Source organism: Oryzias latipes, chromosome 21 (genome assembly GCF_002234675.1).
Source record: "Oryzias latipes chromosome 21, ASM223467v1".
NCBI classification, from domain to species: Eukaryota; Metazoa; Chordata; class Actinopteri; order Beloniformes; family Adrianichthyidae; genus Oryzias; species Oryzias latipes.
This window is the reverse complement of record NC_019879.2, coordinates 13,059,244-13,076,575: the sequence shown is the minus strand read 5'-3', so window position 1 is coordinate 13,076,575 and position 17,332 is coordinate 13,059,244. Positions and strand designations below refer to the sequence as shown.

Here is a 17,332-nt window from a genome sequence, read left to right as displayed (position 1 = left end):
GATGTCTGAACCAACTGCAACAACTTTTTATCCTAAACTGTTTGATAAACTTGTCCTCTTTATAAGCCTGACGTTGTTGAGGAATTATAAATTAGAATAGGAATGTTTTGTAATATTATTTTGTAAGGGAGCGTAGGATTGAGGTTTTGCACAGAGAAGCAGGTGCAGCTGCATGTTGCCGCGTATCTATTTGCTGGTGGAGCGGGTGCACAAATGGAGTCTGGATGTGTGTGACAAAAAGACAGACAAGGGGGGGGGGGGGGGGGGCATGAAAGTTAATACTAATTACATACTAATGCATTTATTTCATTAGAATGCTTTATTTTGTTTAGGGGTTAAGATCCTTAAGTGTGTGTTGTGTATTTTGTGCTTTTGTGTAGAAGTTTTTATTGTGTTAAAAGTTTTGGTTCTTTGCTTTGTCTGCGTTTTAACAAACCAATTGTAGTTGTGTGTGTGAATTGTGTTTTTGTTTAATTGAAGATGTGTTGACGACGTGACTAAAGGTAGATAAAGAGAAGCAGGGGCTCTGGGGAAAGCATGAGCTCAGAGGTGATTGGGGAACCAGCGTATGCAAAGGCAAATGAAACGGAACAAGGAGGATCTGATGATGTCTGACAGGACAGAGCAGTGAAGAAAGGCAACGTCTTCCCTCTGGGGGTGTCAGAAAAAACAGGAAAATGAGATGCACTTCGGACAGGGATCTGTGACAAAGCAGGTTCGTCTTGGAACTGCTTATTGAACAGGATGATGGACATACAGCACACACATACATACTTAAAAAAAAACAGCACTATTTTTAGATGAACAGAAAGCTGCCGTTTTAGAGGTTCCTAAATCTCTAACTATAAAACAGGTGATGTCATTTCTGTAGAGCATGGATATTTGTCAGGAAACTTTTTCCGGAATCACACTTCAAAGAAATGCTGTTAGTTCGAGCCCAACTTTTCCAGACACACGAATAGTTTCGATAAGACTCAAAAAAATAAATAAATAAAGGGAAAAAGCTTTTGAGGTTTGAACAGACAATGCTTTCTGGCCACCGAAGGTGCATCAGAAAAATTTTAATCAGTTCTAGTGTTTGGACACACATACTAGAGTTCACCAGCCTCTCCTCACAGCTGCAGGTCTGCAGCCTTGAGTTTCCCAGAGCGGTTTGTTTTAAAGTTTCTGCAAATGGTGCAGAGGAGTGTCTGTGCATGCTGGTGTCATTTAACCCTTGTGCTATCTTAGATGACCCCACTCCCAATGTTAAAGTGCCTAGGATAGCACAAGGGTTAACAATGCCAAACTATAACAAATGCACCTGAAAGTGAGAAAACTTTGTGGATTAACACGTTTAACCCTTGTGCTATCCTAGGCACTTTAACATTGGGAGTGGGGTCATCTAGACCAGTGTTTTTCAACCAGTGTGCCGCAGCACACTAGTGTGCCGTGGAAGATGGTTAAGTGTGCCGTGGGAAATTGCCCTCATTCACTGATCTAAAAACATTTCCCATCTCCAGGAAATCAGCTCTGTGTTCATCCAAACTGGCCCTAATAAAACACTGAGTAGTTAGGAACATAAAAGATCTTAAAATTACTTTTTCTTTGTTTTTATTTAATTCTATTAAAGACATTTTGATAAGAATGACGGTACCACGATTTAGCTGCAGCTATAACTGTGTAAGGAAAAGTCCCGCCCCTTTAACTGTCTCCGCCAATCATTCTTGAAAGCTTAATCACATGTGATCAGTCTGACCAATCAGAAGTGGTTAAAGTCTTCACTTCCTTGTTCTTAATTCTGCTGATAAAGTCGCTCAGTTCTAACAAAAATACCAGCTAAAGCTCGTCTATAGCTGGTGGTTCATCTCTTACAAAAAAACAGCCGCAACTTCCTGCTTTTTCTGCCACAATTATCACAAAAATGCACGTGAGACTGCGGGGGGTGGGGGGGGGGGGGTTGTCGATCAATACAGACCATGAATTTCTGCTTCTGTTTTTTTTGGGTGTTGGTGTGTCGCGGTATTTTTGTCAGGGTTAAAGTGCGCCGTGGCTCAGAAAAGGTTGAAAAACACTGATCTAGACTGCGTTAAACCTTTTTTCTTCAATGATTTGTGATCTTCACTGGTGTCCATGGATTGCATGAAATCTTTCCACCTTCATCCACCTTTGTCATGGTAGGGAGAACACGTGAATGTAAGGGTGGGGTCATCTAAGATAGCACAAGGGTTACTGTAAGAAGGAAGACAATAAATTGGAAGACATCAATAAACAGTTAATTGGTTTGCAGCTGACAGAGGCTTGGCAAAAAGGTAACAAAAATAAAATAAATAAAATTAAATATATAAATAAAATTTCTGAGGCTCACAACTAAAGCTCAGTAGTCGTATTTGTCTGGTACATTTTCGCCAGGTCCAGCCTGGTTTCCTTTTACAAAATATGACTCACCTATGAAGAGGTTTGGTGTTGACGGCTATCAATCCGCCCCTCGCCCCGCAGGATTTAGGGGACAGTGACCTGGAAAGGTGGCGTGAGAGACGGAGGTTTCCAGGGCGGTACACTCAGGGAACTGTTGGATGCTGGACTGTGCTATTACTGCGAGGAACTGGCCATTGGACTAGGGGCTGTCCATAAAAACTTTGACAGCCTAATGGATGACATGGGTCCAGAGGTGGACCACCTAGGGGCAGAACTCCAAGAAGGTGTGGGCCTGTTCACCAAATGCCTGCAATGAACTGGCATCCCAGGAGGCATGGAACCTCTGGAACCCTCAAGAGCAATGAGACACAGACTCTGCCATACACCAAGCCCTTAAACCAGGGGTGTCAAACATACGGCCCGCGGGCCATATCCGGCCCGCCAAGTGGTTTCGTCCGGCCCAGACATGGAGAGTAAAAATCACAAGAATGTTTAAAAAAGAAAGCAGGTTTCTAGTCCATTCCTGGGGCGAGTTATGATTTTTTAAAGAAATAACCGAAATGCGCAATTCCGCTACTAGGGGGAGCAAAGGAAAAGCTTAACAGTTGCAACAACTTAACTCTGCATGTGCCAAAAAAAAAAAAACCTAACAGCTATGTGTCTGGGTAGGCAGTAGTTTGGTTCCACGTGAGCTTCATCACTGAAGGATGATCAGTATTGACACCCTAATGACCAAAATTTTGTCAAAAAGTAAAAAAAGGATGAAGTGAAGTGCTAAGCTTTCCAGGAAAATGGAAAGCGTTTTATTTGTTCACGGAGCTGAATGCAAACCTGCATGCTTGGTATGTCATCAACAGGTTATCCAAGAATATAACATTCAGCACCACTATGAGACTCTCCACGAAGAAAAGTTTCACCATTTGCAGTTAAGAAAAAAAGATTTACCAACTATTAGCTGGACCGATAAATAACCATCTGGATTTACTGCAGCCGTGACGTCAGTGATGGAGCAGTGACACCTAGCTACCTGTTGGAATAATGTATATAGGTTATCTCATATTTGCTTATTTTATGCATCACCTAGCTATATATATATATATATATATATATATATATATATATATATATATATATATATATATATATATATATATATATATATATATATATATATGTATATGTATATATATATGTATATATATATATATAGGTGATTTAATCATGTTTGCAGAAGTGTCTGTGTGTGTCCAAATCTGTTTCACAGGAAGGTGGAGGTGACACCCTTGGGAGAAAATGTTTATCTTTGCGTCTTTTTAGCATTCTCCTGAGAACCTGTGTTAGCTGTGTCTAAAATGAATCGAAGGACCCTCTGTGTTAGTTTATCTGTGAAAAACGGATTTGCGGGTCCAGAGATGATTTGAGAAGACTGTGGAAGGACGGACATGTTGTAATAAATGTTTTCTGATAGCGCTGCAGCTGTGTTTTTATCTGTTTCCCCTCCTTAGAGCTCAGCGCATGTGTAACTTAGGGACAACCCAAATCAACTTATTAAAAGAGGAGGCAGCAGAATTTGCGCCAGAGTGGAGAGAGATTGTTTACTGGGTATATCTCTGTCTGCTCTCCTCGTAAAGGTACCTTTGTCTGTTGGTCTATCTTTCCTTTTTGAATTTTTATGATGTTGCAGGTTGTTTTAACCCAACATTAATTTGGTCCCTTCGAGCTGGATACCAACATACCTGAGGATTTCAGCGAGTGTGGTGGGCCCCAGGAGACTGTGGCCACAGTTGACTCCTAGGTGAGTCAACCCTTTGTTGGAGCTGGTGCCCATCCCGTTGGCTGGAGTCCAAAAGGTTGACGGTATACCGAAGGAGAAAGACAACGGAAAGGACGACGGAGTCCTGTGAAATTCCGTAAGTACGGACGACGTACTATTTGGTTGGACGGCGGAGTACGTGAAATTCCGTGTTTAAAAAGAAGTAAAGCCCTGAGAATTCTAGACACTATCAGGCAAGGACGTCGGGGTCCTGGAAATCCCGTACCATTTGGTTGGACTGAAATTCCGTGTTGAATAAAATAATGAAAAGAATACATATATGTATGAATAGATATGATATACAAAATCCCAGTACCATAACTTTCAGATGTAGGAATTAAAGATAATTAAAAAGCCGGCATTTATAAATAAGTAAAGTAAAAGAGTGTGTGAATGTTAATGTGATTTTGTGTGCAAATCGCCGTATTTGCTGTTTGTTCCTTGTTGCTGTGTTTTGTTGTTGTGTTTAGCAAATCGCTTAATTTGCAGATTGTGTTTTTTGAACTGCTAAACAAGTGTTCTGTTTTGCTTTGTTTTGTTTTTTTTTAAATGAGAAAGGCACAGAGCAAGAAAAGTCCAAAAGAAAGTTTACAGAGCAAGGATTAGAATTATGTGGGAAGTCTGGATCCTGCAAAAAACGAGCATTTGGATAAATGGGTAAAAGACTATGGATTTAATGGAAGGTTAAACACTCAGAGGATAATTGCATTACAGGATGCGATTAAAGAAAAGACAGGAAAAGATCAGAAGAAAATCCAGAAAGCAGGATTTGAGTCTACGGAATTTTGGTTGAGAGAGGCGGAAAAAAGGAAAAAAAGGGCAGTGCGGCTTCAGAGAACAGGAGAGAGCAGAGGGAGGGAGCGCGTGCACTAGCCTGCAGAAAGGAGGAGCGGCTGCTCCACACGGAGCAAATGTAAACAGCTCTCTTTACCCCCAGTTAGTAAAGGATCCCCCACCTAATGATGGGGAATCCTCTCAAAAAGGAATGTTGACTAGATCACAGACAGGGCAGAAATTACAGTGGTCAAAAACGATGGGAGAGGGACTTTCTCCTCTCCCCTCTGAACCTGAAGACACATCAGCAATGACAGAATAATTTCCAATGATCCAGGTTGCAAACCCCAAGGCAAGAGATGATCAACCCCGACTATTTTAGTGTATATTTTAGTTTGTGTTTTAGTGTATAGGACATGGACAATGGAAGATATAGAAGGTGTGATTTCTTACAAAGCAGATGTGAATCAGTTTGTGCAGGACATGGAAATTTTGAGTGGAGGTGTTTTATAATGGTTTTTATAATAGAAGGACAGTTCCAGAGGGGACATAACAGAAGAGGTTTGAGAGGTAGTGAGGATGTCAGAGAGGAGCTTATGGTTACCCCTTTTCAGGGTGTTGGACCTGTGGAAGAGAAGGAACAAGCATGACTAGGTCAGGGGACAGGGGGCTTTGCATTTTTTAATACAGGACTCCCTGAAAAGCAGAATGATGAGTCAGATGCGATGATGAGGTGTTGATGAAGTTCTAGGATTTATTGCCATATGGAGATGTGAAACCAGAAATTAAATTAAGCATAAATGGGAATGTGATGATTTTTTTTTCTTGTATGACGCTGGTGCATGTAGGACAGCTATCAAAGAACAAATTCCAGGCGCAAAGCCTGCAGCCAAGCAAGTTTCAGTGAAAGCAGCAAATGGTGTATTTCTCAGTTAGAGTTAGTGCAACTAAAATCACTTTTACGCAATTGTATGCAGTGCAGCTGTAGCTGCAATAATGGGGGAAAACGTGTTGAATTTTAAATCATGTTTGGCACGTCTTCATGCTGAACTGGCACAATCTGGGAGGTGTTTAGGATGGGGGAAAGTGCTGATGACTGGATTCCCCCACTATCACCCCACATCCAAGGAAGTCCCTCAACTGGACTGACTCAAGTGACTTTCTTTTGGTTGACCTCTGTTAAAATGGGTGTGCATTTGGAAAAAAAAACTGAAGGTCTGGGTCAGATGATTATTAGCGTTAACTGAGAAGGAGGAAGATCTGTTAAAAAATCTCCATGAAACAGTGTTTGGTCTAAAGGACCTACAGATGTAGGGTTAATTGAAGGATTCAGTGGCACTGTTAAAACATTTAGCTGATGAAGGCCACAAAGTCAGTAATAATAAATTACAGCTGTGCAGGAAACAGGTAAAATATCTTTGTCATATTTAAGGGCAGCAGGACGCACAATTATGGAAGAACGGAAAACTGCAATTCTGCAAGCACCAAAACCTCAAACAAAAAAGCAAATGATGTTATTTAAACCCTGATTAATTATTGCAGGAACTGGGTACTGAACTATGCTGACATAACGGTTTATCTCCAAAAGCGGATGTATGACAAAATTTTAAAAATGAATTCCCCTGTAAACTGGACACAGGAAGCAGACACGGCCTTCTGTAACATAAAACAAGTTCTGGTGTCCAGCACAGCCTTAGTGTTACCTGATTATAGTAAACCTTTTGTACAAATGGTAGACTGCAAATGTAATTTATTGACCTCAGTTTTAGTCCAACAACATGGAGACAAAATGAAACCTGTAGCTTATTTCTCTTCAAAATTAGATGGTGTGGCATGTGTACTGCCGCATTGAGTTAGGACAGCAATTGTGGCATCAATGATAGTAGAAGTAAGTGCAACAATAGTACTATTCCACCCACTGACCCTTAAGGTTTCGCATGCAGTTTTAGCATTACTTTTACAGACAAACTTAACTTTTTTGTTGCCTGCGTGACTCTTATCCTGCATGGCCATATTACTGTTCCAACCACACCTCACGATAGAATGGTGCACCCCCTTGGACCCTGCTACATAGTTGCCACTTCCTTATGATGGAGGTGTGCATGATTGCCAGGAATAAGCAGAAAAAACAGCACAGAGCAGAAATGACCTAATAGATCAACCACTGACGAAAGGTGTAATACTTTATGTAGATGGTTCTTCAAAGAAAAATGAGGAGGTTGACAAAGAAATACTTAAAGAAATGCAACAACGGAGTTTGGAATCTGAAAAAGAGCTCTCGAACAAACATAATGCTAAACTCCTAAATGGTATATATGTATGACCAGACAACAAACCTACTTTATAAAAAAAAAAATATATTTTTAAATGGGCAGCTATATTGACCCATGGGGTGACCCATGTGTCAACGGGGGGGGGGGGGGGGGGGGGATGATTAGACAAGTAAACAAACATTGGATTTAATTCTTATTCAAAAAAATTTTTATAGGAGCATGTAAGCACAATGCTCAGGGAAATCTTAGACCAACACGAGGGAAGTTTCCAGCTCCCCAATCTCTGTTTCAGGTTATACACATGGACTTGATCTAATTAAAAGTAAAAATTCTGTCTGGTCATAATAGATGCATTCTCTAAATGGATTGAATTGTTCCCAACAAAACATCCTGATGCAATAACAGTAGCCAAAGCATTATGCAAAGACATAATTCCTCGGTATGGTACACTTGGAAAAAAAAAATAATAATAATTATTATTATTTATAGTGACAATGGGTCTCATTTTGTTAATCGAATTATGAAAAGGATAGGAACTATGTTTCACATAAAAAACAATAACAAAATAACAAAGAAGGATGCCCACTCCATCAGCCCTTTAATTAAGTGCTTGAACGAATTACAAATCTGGATGGCTCTTAAATTTTCTCCACCTCAATGACGAAAAGACAGAGATGATTGTCTTTGGTCCCTGTGTCAACAGTGAGTCACACCCAATAGCTCTGGGCTCTCTCACTCAACCTGGTAAATCTACTCTGACAAACTTAGGAGTGAAGATGGACATTGGTTTTAAATTTGGACAAGCAGATCAGTTCGGTGGTGAGATCCAGCTTCTTTCAGTTAAAGCAGCTGGCTAAATTCAAATTGTTTTTATCAAAGAAAGTTGTGATTGTAACCATTGTTATAGTGAGGCATACCTGGCAGTACTGGCGCCCCCCTGGGTATGAAAATGGAACAACCCTTTCGACTGAGAGGAGGACTGTAAGTCCCCCCACTCATGTTTGCCCAAAACGACTGATGGCTTAAGGAAATCCACTAAACCCAGAGAATACTGCTACTATTTTTAACTTACAACTCTCAAAACTAAATTCTGTTACTTTTGTCTGTGTATCCTATAACGGTTGACGTTTTGGTTGCTAAAATGTCTGGTATTTATCCTCACAGATGGAGACCTCGCCATAAGCGGGAAGTGTGGCTCACAGACACTGACCCTACTTACATAGACGCCATAGGGGTTCCTTATGGAGTACCAGATGAATGTACATTGATTAATCAGGTGGCTGCCGGCTGGGGATCTTCACTCTGTTGGTGGTGTACGATTGACAAAGGCGTGGACAGGATCAACTACATCCACTACAACGTCCAAAAAATAAGGTAACTGGACACGAGAAGGGTTTGAAGCTGTGCATGAACAGCTTTCTGTTACATCTTCAATGGCATTCCAGAACAGGATCGCTCTCGAAATGCTGATGGCTGAAAAGGGTGGCGTGTGCACCATGTTCAGTGAACAGTGTTGCACGTTCATTCCTAACAACACCGCTGCAGACAGCAGTCTGACCAAGGCCATAGAGGGCCTTCGCACTCTCAATGGTAAGATGAAGGACCATTCCGGTGTTGATACCACCATGTGGAACTCCTGGCTAGGTGTGTTTGGGAAGTATCACTCATTGGTAGCTTCCGCTTTGGTGTCCATAGCTATATTTATGGCCATCTTGACCTTGAGTGGATGCTGTTGTATTCCTTGCCTGCGTTCTTTGTGCAATCGTCTCATCTCCACAGCTATTAGACCTGAAGAGACCAAGCCGCATCCCCTCTGTGTAAGTGTCTCCAACACACACCCTCCAAGTGTAAATGTGTTTGTGCTCGTGAACATGATCTTCCAGCTGGACATCTTCGTGAAGTGGCTGACTAGTAGTGATGTGAGGTCTGCGCAGATATGGATAAACAGGGGGGAGTTATGTTGGAATAATGTATATAGGTTATCTCATATTTGCTTATTTTATGCATCTCCTAGCTGTGATGTTTATCTTTGCGTCTTTTTAGCATTCTCCTGAGAACCTGTTTTAGCTGTGTCTAAAATGAATCGAAGGACGCTCTGTGTTAGTTTATCTGTGAGAAACGGATTTGCAGGTCCAGAGATGATTTGAGAAGACTGTGGAAGGACGGACATGTTGTAATAAATGTTTTCTGATAGCGCTGCAGCTGTGTTTTTATCTGTTTCCCCTCCTTAGAGCTCAGCGCATGTGTAACTTAGGGACAACCCAAATCAACTTATTAAAAGAGGAGGCAGCAGAATTTGCGCCAGAGTGGAGAGAGATTGTTTACTGGGTAGATCTCTGTCTGCTCTCCTCGTAAAGTTACCTTTGTCTGTTGGTCTTTCTTTTCTTTTAGAATTGTTATGATGTTGCAGGTTTTTTTTAACCTAACACTACCTTATTGCAGACAAGTTGGAGCAAACATCCAAATCATTTTCTGATGGTGAACTTATTGAAAAATGCTGAAGGCTGCAGAAATCTTGTTCCCAAAAAGCAGTTGACCTTAAACATGAGTCTGTCAAGAATTACGATCAGATCCAACATCTCTGAGGAAACAGGGGCAGCCATATGAAGGAATCCAGTCATTTATTGTATTTTCAGTCACTATTGATGAAAGCACCAACATCACAGATTTGTACAGCTTTGCATATTTATTAGAGGTGATGAAGAGACGTCATAGTGGAGTTTCTTGAATTGATGGACACAACAACAACTGATGACATAGTCAGCTCTCTCATTACTGTGCTGGACGATGTTGAAGTGAACTGGTCACATGAAATATTTTGGTCACTGATGGCGCTCCATCAAAGATCAGGAAAACGGCAGGTGTTGCCACAAAATTCAGGTAGAAACCAGGAAAAGATTCTTATAATAATGAATGATAATAATAATGGACATTTCATTGTGTTTTGCACACTTGAATGACAGTAAATGTGTTTCTGCACAGGATTTGAATCCTAAAACTGACGGTCTTGTGAAGTTTCAGGAGAGAAAGGAGGTTAACTCCAAACTCTTATGTTCACAAATGTTTGAACGTTTAATTTAGTGTAATTTTGTCATCGTTTGGATGTTTACATTTTAGGAAGATGTTCCATTTTTTTCTGTAGCCCCTCTTGAATTTATTATCAGGATTGCTTCAGTGTCAGATTTAAAATATTCAGGCTGTATAAAATTGAATAAACCAATATTTTTTAAAGGGAAATTAATTTTATTTAAGATCCATTGGCCTCTGTGAATGAATGTGTATTAAGAAATGATTAGGCTACCATGTTGGTTGAGGCATGTTTTCCAATTGGGTAAAAAAACAAGAATAAAGCTGTTGTTTTGATTAACGCTACTGGTCCCGCCCACTTGAGATCAGACGGGTTGAATGTGGCCCCCGAACCAAAATGAGTTTGACACCCCTGCCTTAAACACTAAGGTCAGCAAACAGACTCTGAACAACCACTTTGTATACTCGCCGATGGTACCAGCCGATCTTTTGGGTCGTGACCTGCTGGTGAAGCTGGGAGCCACCATTCTGTGCAGCCCGGATGGGTTACAGGTCACTCTACCAGATGGAACTATACTCCACTGCCAAGCGGATGAACTCACTCATGAGGCGTAGTACCTGGTTCGTCCAACACAGGTGTCCGGCGCCCGGTGGCCCCCATGGCTGCCGCCTGGTATGGTTAAGCGCAACTGTCCTGTGGCCTGAGGTTCGCCTATGCCTCCCGTCGCCGGGGGCGCTCCCGGCCTGGGGGTCTCTCCCCCGCTTCTCCCGGTCTGGCTGGGGAGGATCTGGTTCCCCTTCTGAACACACGGTTCACTTCGGCAGCATGCATGTATCTCCACCCCATGTGCATGTGCACACTGCTCCCTGTCTGCTTCATCCCTCCTCCTAACCCAAAGTGTATTGATGGACAGATATCTCCCGCTCATCTTCGTGTCAGAATTTCACCTTTGATGTAACATTTGTCTTTCCAGCAGATCTGGTATAATTGTTACACATCTTAAAATAATAACTTACTCAAATCTGCGCTTGTATCCCCCACATTCTCCACATCTCTTCCTTTATTCCCCCCCCTCACATTCTTCCCCTCTCCCTCCCCACACACACTAAATGTGACAAATAAAAAAAATAAATAAAAAAAAGGTCCGTAGACAAATTTACACTCTGGTTTTTCGAAGACATACAACCTCTTTTTGTAATAATAAAACCTGTCCAACACAAAAGGCCTTCAGCTCTAATCTGTTTGCTCAGTTGTTGGACAGAACAAGTTTAAAAAAAAAAAGATTTGTCTCCGAGCCAGATAGATAGTGAGCCATGGTTTCCGGACCCCTGTTAGACGGTCTGTCGCAGAGCTTTTGGCTTTTGGAGCAGGAGCAATAAAATACACCCTCTCCATGGAGGTGAACTGGCAGGCAGAGAGAGACCCGCTGCGAGCCAGCCTGCTCGGGCTCCTGAAACTTGTATTTTTTATTTTCATCGACAAAATAATTTTAAATCAGATCCCGTTTTTATGTTTTACTCTCAGGTTAACGGGGGACAGCAAGCTATAAACCGAGAGAGAGATGAAACACAGCCGTCATTTGACTAGTGGAAGTCTAACAGTCACACAGCCTAATTTAGTCCGCTACTATATTTTCATGAGAGAAAAAAAAAAACACTGAACCGACCCTGAACCCGCCCAAATCATGCCTATCCGCCCAAAGGCATTTTTACCCGCAAATTTAGAGCCAAAACCGCGGAAAACTGCCCAAACTGGGAACCCTAAATGGCTAGCTCATCCAACCACGCATAAACGAATATGACGTCACTTCCCTATGGCGTAAGGGGAATGTATACGGATGTTAACACCAATTATAACCTCTTCAAATGTTTAAAATAATGATATTTTTAATATTGAAACAGTTAAATTTTAATGTTGAGAAAAAAAAGAAAGAAAACACATGAGAATCAGGACAGTACAATCCTGCTTGATAACAGAACGACTACAAACGTTTTCTTCTTCTCTTTTATTTGATGGCAGTTTAGTCGCCAATTTAAAAGGATACAACGCCACTTACTGACACTTTATTAATACAGACTTACGTACTGTAACGTAACATCTTACTTAGGTGACCCAGCATGAAAGTTTGGTGCACCCACCTTCTTAACCACCTTGCCTTTAACTCAGTGCTTTTCTGTGGTCACTTTCTTTCTTAATCCCTGTCAATATCACCATTTAGGCTTGAAAATGATTAACTTACAAAATGGTAAACATGTAGTCCTTTATTTGAAACACAATTCTACAATTCTACAAATTACATGAAAACGTTTGTGTTTACAGATCCACTCAAATGAAAAAAGTGTTGTTTTTTTTTTTTACATTCTTTTTATTGAATTTTCCATGGGAAAAAAAAAACAGATTTTACTTTTCACTCGATTAAGCCATTACAATAATTGCAACTTTCTTTAACAGTATTTAAGTAATGCATTCTCTTATTCACAGTCTTATTTAAACACCCCACCCCAAGAACAAGAGTGACTCTCCTTAGACATTGACCAAAGTATGATTATAAACTGAACAAACTTCAAAGTAAAAACAGAAGTCTGTTATACCATCCAAAAAATGATCAAAATTCTATTCTAAAGGGTCCATATTCTTAACATGTATGAATGGTTGGCATTTATTTTCAAATTCTTCTTCTTTTTAAAATATATCAATTTCTTTCTAAAGTGACACCTGACAACATCTGCTGGGACCATTGGGTTATGATTAGACTGTAAGTGTTTTCCAGTGTTTGGCAATACAAATTTTTGTATTATTCATACTGAGAGTTTTAAACGCCCTTTCCCGTTCGTTGTAGTTGTGTATTTTTGGAAATCTACCCATTGGATTGAATTCAATTCAATTTTATTTATATAGCCCAACATTATAACAATGGCCGTCTCAATGGGCTTCATACAGATAATTGTATAGTAAACATGAAGTCATAGAATTCATCAGGTAAATTCTAAACTAAACTAAATAAACAGAAGAAATATCTCTATGAAGACTCTCATTCATCCAAGTTGATTCGAAATGACAAAGCCTTTTGGATAAGAGGTGAAACATCTTCAACTTTAAAAACCAAGACCAGATGACAACCTTAAACCTACTACTATAAATAAACAGACTAAGCTAAACTGGGCATCCCTGAAAAACTCCTAAAAAAACGGATTCCGGTAAAAACAAGAAGAAACTTCAGGGGTGTTCACATGAAGGAGGGATCCACCCCAGGACGGACAGGGGATGTACCACAACTCTTAGACAAGAATTAGCTTATCTAACACTACAACTACATGTTTAAATAGTCCAGCAGATGGGCTTCATCTAGGGTTGGGCGATGTCCCTTAAATTGGCCGTTGACGATGTTTGCTGTCAACCATCGGGATGGACGATGACATCGGCGGGTGGGGGGGGGGGGGGGGGGGGGGATATTTTTACATTTTTCGTTCTCATATAACTGCTATTCGTTTTTTTGCTTTTTTCATGTTATTTCCCAACTAATGACTAATCCGCGATGATCCAGTATAAACTGTCGGAAGTGACTTTAACAAAAAAAGTAACAAACAAAATAGAAAAGAAGTAGTCCGCTCCCGCACTTCACTAGTGAAGTGGACCGGCGGAGTGCGGACTTACAGCTTTGTGTTTGATGGGAAGGGGGGGGGGTACATGAGCGGTATGTGTGGGAGATTTAAGACTGCGATCCGTCCCGCAGCTCTAGGGGTACAAGCAACCGAACTCAGAACCGGGTCTAAAAGTGTGTGTCTGAGCACAGCTCGGATCGTCAGCACACACAGCGGTTTGAGCTTCAAAGCAGAAATGTCGCTCAGTCCTTAGAAAACATTCAAACAATCACGCGGATTTGTGTTTCCAGTCGTGTCCCGACTAAATAAAGGCTGATGTTATTCTTACATGTTTACGTGCAGCCAGCAAGCAGCACCACCCAAAGCTAATGTTGTTAGCACGTGTTAGCATACTGCTAATCCTGGCTTCGTTCAGAAAAAGCACTGACCACACGGATTAAAATTCAAATGATGAGCGAACAGGTGTTTCATAATAATCGTAACATTATTAAAAGCACGTTTAGAAGATCGTCTCGTATATTACCGAGCTGACATGTCAATGTATATAGCCGCTCGGCGCTGTTTAACATTGTTTTGTATTGAATTGTTACATTCAATAAAGTTTGAAAAAAAAAAAGCAGCTCGGCGGAATTTATATCCTTCCGGTTTTCAAACTGCGCATGTGCGAATACTGCGCGTGTGCGAATGATTTATTCCGACGGAAAGTGTGACCTTAGTGAACGTTTTTATATTCTGAAAACATTTTTCTGGGCCCATGTACACGGTTGGATTCTAATCCGACCATTGATCCCATCAAGATATTTTGTACATGTAACTGCGGTTTATGGTGTCGAAGCGCAACGTGGCGGGGGCGTGGCATCACGATGGTGGTCTCTCCATCGGGATGTCAGTCACCCATCACGATGGACGATGATATCGTCCATCGGCACAACCCTAGCTTCATCCAGACGAAGTTGGGGGGACGGCCAGATGTGAGGTCTAACTGCTCTTGCCTGGCCTCCAAGTGTAACACAAAACTACACTTAACACACCTACCACTATCCTCACTAAACATGTCGCAAATGGGGCAGTAAAGGGGGAGAAATCAGAAGAGGTGGTAGCCATGCTAAATGCTAAGCTAAGGCTAGCAGTGTTTAGCTGAGGGGAAGCAGTATACATTGCAAACTTAGAATAAAGTGGACAGCAAGCGGTTAACACAGTAGAGTATTCACTAGTATAGTAAATGTACTAATGTAAATGTTAATGTGAATATTAAACCAGATAACACTTAAGTTAAGTAATAGCAATCAGGCTAATGATTTCAAACAAGACTAAACAGTCAAACAACGATCAGGCACTGGATTACGCTCACCTGGAAATGACGTGATAGCTTTAGCAAGTTTGGATCTGACTTGCTTTATTGTGGCTTCCAGCTTATTTTGAGGTCCATAATTACTCCGAGGAACTCAATTTCAGTCACTCTTTTCACAATGTGATGATTATCAATAACTTCTATTTCTAAATCTGCAGTAATATGGCAATTTCCAAAAAATACTGATTTTAGTATTGTTAACATCGTAGGAGTCCTATTGAGAAACATGTCCTGTGGGTGTCACTGTTTTCATTTTTTGCTGTCAATTATAAATTGATTGATTACCTGACTAAAGACAGAAGACTTCCATGGTTTCACTGCACAGGAGGAAGATTAAGAAAGCTCTCAGTGACTTTTAGGTTTTTTTTTTTTTTTTTTAAACAAGCACTGTTAGTGCTGTGTTACTGTGTCACCGTTGTGGAAGAAAATCTCTGCAAACATGAGAGCTATAATCTCAAAGTTGCCATATAAAATGAGAGAACAATGGAGAGTGACGGCACATGAAATTATGGAAAGAACCAACAACAGAGCTCATTTCATTGATCTTGTTACTTTCGTCGAACAACGTAAAAATTCTTTCTGATCCTCTATTTGGCAACACACAAAATCCTTTATCAAACATTACTCATGCAAAATCCTTTACAAGATCCAAGTCACTTCCTAAGTTTGGATTTGAAGGAAACACTCTGGCCACTACAGTAACATCCGGTGTATTAAAAAACCCAGCAACAACAAAGAGTTTCATTACTGTTCTGAATTGATACAGAATACAGAATTTAAAAAAAACCTCTTGGATAAGAGGTGAAACGTCTTCCAACTTTAAAAACTAAGTCCAGATGAAAGCCCTTAAACCTACTACTATGATGGAATCAACCTGGATGAATGAAAGTATTCATAGACATTGAGACTATGGAAAACAAAAGAAAAGTCCTACCGTTAGGGAGTAACGTGTATTTTGTGTGTGATGTATATATACATATCTTTTTTTTTCACGTGTTTATTTATGTTGTGGACTGTTTACCTGATGCATGGTGGACACGCCCCAAGGTTGTTAAATGGGGTTGGAACAGGAGTAAAGAAAGAAGGACGCACCGAGAGCAGCACACCGCTCCCGCGGGAGATGGTCAGCTGAGGAGCATAAATGTCCCACACCTACATGCGGGGGCTTGAACTTTAAACACGTGTGAGCAACAACAGGATTTAGTCTTAGACACACTTAAAACTCTTGGGGAAAATGCAACGATAGACGTGTTTAAGATGAACCAGCGCCGCGCCTGGATCGTTGGGGTTACGGGGGGAGAGCATGAAGGCGAAGCTAAAGCGAGACTGAAGAAGAACAGCAAGTTGTTGTCCTTAACATTCAATTTAGTTTTAATATGCCTCCCCCCCTAAGAATGATCTATTATATTACATCTTTTATAATTATTTTAATGTTTTGTAATCGATGTAGCCTTTTTTAATCAGTTGGTATTTTAAATTATTTTAATTGATCACTGAACTACAAAAACCCATCAGGACCCATAATGCATTGTTTTGTAGTCTGTAGGGCAGCTTTCAGTCAGTTCAGTACTAAATTTCCAGCTGAGTTCGCTCAGGTTGGGGTCTTGCTTCCGGGCCCTTTCTCGTGATATTTTTATTTTGATTGACAGGTGATGTTGGAGCAAAAACAAAAATATACGTCTCACAGCAGGTGATCTGTGCAGCGTTGCGTCCATCTGGGTGATCTCAAATTATTGTGCATCTTGGCTGCACCTATTTGGTGTCGCCAACATGAATTTCCATCTCCTAATGTTTACATACATTTAAGTATTGTTTGAAACTGTGAAAGGTTACTACGGTAATCACTTTGTTACTAAAAACTTTTTTTTATTCTAAATTTATGGTATTTTGTTTACTGTTTCAACTGTCATGACAGCGATGGTGCTGTCAGTTTATCTTCTTGTTGCATCTTCAAAAGTGCAGAATAAAATGTTACACTGAATTAGAAACAGCACATTGTAATTTCTGCATCTATTATTAAAGTATTTATTCGTAATACAGTGGAAATTAGTAGATCTGGTTGGCATGTTGATTTACGGTATGCGCCCCTAAATT

At 40.6% G+C, this 17,332-nt stretch overlaps 1 long non-coding RNA gene across 1 annotated transcript; it reads left to right on the top strand.

Annotated features, from left to right (window-relative positions):
• The first annotated feature begins 3,635 nt into the window (after positions 1 to 3,635).
• On the top strand, positions 3,636 to 9,614 carry LOC111946711. Its single transcript, XR_002872440.1, has 2 exons — positions 3,636 to 4,307; positions 8,422 to 9,614. It is a non-coding gene; the product is annotated as an uncharacterized LOC111946711 (long non-coding RNA).
• The last annotated feature ends 7,718 nt before the right edge of the window (positions 9,615 to 17,332 follow it).